The sequence below is a fragment of the Lampetra fluviatilis genome, chromosome 71 (assembly GCF_964198595.1).
Source record: "Lampetra fluviatilis chromosome 71, kcLamFluv1.1, whole genome shotgun sequence".
Taxonomy (NCBI): Eukaryota; Metazoa; Chordata; class Hyperoartia; order Petromyzontiformes; family Petromyzontidae; genus Lampetra; species Lampetra fluviatilis.
In genome coordinates, this window is record NC_136345.1 from 84,348 (window position 1) to 87,700 (window position 3,353).

At 42.4% G+C, this 3,353-nt stretch overlaps 2 non-coding genes across 2 annotated transcripts; both read right to left on the minus strand.

Annotated features, from left to right (window-relative positions):
• Positions 1–2,040: 2,040 nt before the first annotated feature.
• Positions 2,041–2,113, minus strand: TRNAR-CCU (transfer RNA arginine (anticodon CCU)). The gene has a single exon. It is a non-coding gene; the product is annotated as a tRNA-Arg (tRNA).
• A 456-nt stretch (positions 2,114–2,569) lies between these two features.
• Positions 2,570–2,642, minus strand: TRNAR-CCU (transfer RNA arginine (anticodon CCU)). The gene has a single exon. It is a non-coding gene; the product is annotated as a tRNA-Arg (tRNA).
• Positions 2,643–3,353: the final 711 nt, after the last annotated feature.

Genomic DNA, 3,353 nt, shown 5'->3' on the forward strand with positions numbered 1-3,353 from the left:
ATGCAATGATGCTAATTAGGTGCGGCTTTGTTGTCTAGGGGTATTACTAATCGTGATAATTGTCAGTGATGTGTAGGGTCTGGGTTCATATTTGTCGTGTCACTGGGGTCTAAAATAGGCTGGTAGGGTGGGGTTATAATGGCCAGGTAGGGTGGGGTAAAATGGCCTTGTCAGGAGTCCACCTCCTCCACCACCAGTTCCACCTCAACCTCCTCCACCTCCCACCTCCTCCTCGCAGGAACCCACCCACTCATCCAACCATTCAATCACCCATCCACCTACCCACTCATTCATTCACCCATCCACCCACCAAGTAACTCTACCACCCAACCACCAACTCACTCTAGCACCCACCAAATCACTCTCCCACCAATGACCCATTCGCCTACCCACTCATTCAGGACGTCATGGGACAGACCTAACAGGTGCCATGGGGGTTGACTGCTGTGCCACGCTACGTGCAGGAGGAGGAGCTCATCACTTGAATGTGACATACAGTGACCTCATCACTTGAATGTGACATGCAGTGATCTCATCACTTGAATGCGACATGCAGTGAACTCACCACTTGAATGCGACATGCAGTGATCTCATCACTTTTTTCACTAAAACACTCACTAACTCTCACACTCAATCACTCTCTCATGCACTCACTTTCACTCATTCTCACTCTCTACTGACTCTTTCACTAGAATACTCACTCTCACTCAATGTCACTCTTTCACTAAAACACTCACTAACTCTTACACTCACTCTCACTCATACTCACTCTCCCATTTACTCTGACGCTTACTCAAATTCACGAACTCTTTCACTCAAGTCTCACCAGTCACACCACAAATCGTTGGGGGGTCACGTGGCCACTCGTTGAGCGGGAGGGGTCTGAGGGTCTGACGCAACAGAGATAGGGGCGTGGCCATAGCCGTGGAGGTGTGACGTCACTGCACGCGTGTAGTGAGAAGGTGCAGAGGAGGTAACTGCAGTAGCAGCACAAAGAGCCGAGCTCTTGTTGCGATTATTTACGGGTATTGGAAAAGAGCAGGAGGCACGGTGAGACTCCATATCACACTCACCCTCTCACTAACTCACTCACACACTCTTAAAGGCACTCTCACATTCACTGTCTCTTTCACTCACACTCACTCTTTCACTAAAACACTCACCAACTCTCACACTCAATCACTCTCACTCATACTCACTCTCACTCATACTCACTCTCATACTGACTCTGACACTGACATTCACAAACTTTTTTGCTCAAGTCTGACACGCACAGCACGAACCGTTGAGCGGTCACGTGGTCACTCGTTGAGTGGTAGGAGTTTGAGTGTCTGACGTAACAGAGATAAGGGCGTGGCCATAGCCGTGGAGGTGAGTGACGTCACTGCACGCGTGTAGTGAGACGTGCAGAGGAGAAATTGGCAGCAGTAGCAGCAAAAAATTAACCCGTAAAAACAAAGTTTTTCACTATAAATCCTTTATATGCGTGGCATCGGTTTTATTTTATTATTCATTTCTGTTTTTCTTGAGTAAGAGTTTCATTTTTATAACATTGGTATTTTAAATGAAATATAAGGAAAGTCGTATATAAGGATTATAAGGTTTTCAGTTTTTGTATGATTGTTTATATTGTAAATTTTTGTTGATTTCTTGAATAATTTTCTGTGTTTAGGAAAAATATATGATTGTGTTAGTGAAATATTTTTTTTCCTAAAAAAAAAAAAAATTCACAAAAATAAATTGTCACGCACAACGAGTCTGTGCAAAATGTCAGCTCGATTGGATCACGGGAAGTGGGTTAAAAAACGACCGAAAGATTTGCACGGTCGTAAGCGCGCAAGCAAGCAAGTGAACTTAATATAAAGGATTTAAAAATGGATACGTATTTCCCCCTTTCGTCCCCTCTGCTTAATCAATGTTGATTCCTGTCACCAAAGTACACTGATTTCACACTCTCTTCGATCGGCACAGTACCACCTTCGCTTATCATCGTCAGATTCATAAACTTGACGTCTACAAAATGAACAACTTTTTCTCAGCTACCCCAGGTGGGACTCGAACCCACAATCCCTGGCTTAGGAGGCCAGTGCCTTATCCATTAGGCCACTGGGGCTACATGTAGCATGATGAAAACCTGGCTTATATACAGACTTCTTAAATAAACTCGCAATAATAATAGAAATGGATATGTATTTTCCCCTTTTATTCTCTGCTTTATCAATGTTGATAATTGTCACCAAAGTACACTGTTTAAAACTCTTGATTTGAAGCTTTCGTGACTTCAGGAATCCATACTCTTTGGTTCTTTTGGTAAATTCACATAGGTATAAAATAAAATAAATCACGACGTTTCGGGCTCAACACAAGCGTCTATCATCAACACAAGCATCCATCATCATCATCTGATGATGGACACTATACCGACGTAACTTTACCGAAAGAACCAAAGAGTATAATTGAACACTGTTTTAAAACTCTCTTCTATAGGCACAGCGCCATTTTGGCTTTTCATTATCAGATTCGTTAACTTGACATTTTGATTTTACAAAATGAACAGCTTTTTCTCAGCAACCCCAGGTGAGACTCGAACCCACAATCCCTGGCTTAGGAGGCCAGTGCCTTATCCATTAGGCCACTGGGGCTAAATGTAGCATGATGAAAACCTGGCTCATGTACAGACTTCTTAAATAAACTCACAATAAAAAAAATATATGTTTTTCCCCTTTCGTCCCCTCTGTTTTATTCATGTTGATAAGTGTTTTTTTCCTAAAAAGTGGAAAATTTAGGAAAAAAAAATTCACGAAAATAAATTGTCACGCACAACGAGTCTGTGCAAAATGTCAGCTCGATTCGATCACGGTAAGTGGGTTAAAAAACGACCGAAAGATTTGCACGGTCGTAAGCGCGCAAGCAAGCAAGTGAACTTAATATAAAGGATTTAAAAAGAGCCGAGCTCTTGTAATAATAGGTTTTTACCCTTTCAACTGGTACAAAAACTGACACCTTTATACAAGTCATCATGTTTGCAATAACCACAACACAAGCAGTCAAAATGCAAGCAAAAAGAAACAACTCTGATGATAATGATATGCACTGTCCTTGAAGTTGATTGGTCCACACCCGAGACAGGTGAAAGTGTAAAAACCTATTACTATATTTTGCCACTGGTAAAGAGGTCTCATAGTGTAAATGCTTACCCCGAGCTCTCAATACTCTGGTAGTGCACTGTCTTTGAGTTGTACGCCTTTTGGCGTCATCTGGTCCAACACCAATGGAGACTAGGCTCTAAGAAAAGCTGTCTCGGGTGTGGACCAATCAACTTCAAGGACAGTGCATATCATTATCATCAGAGT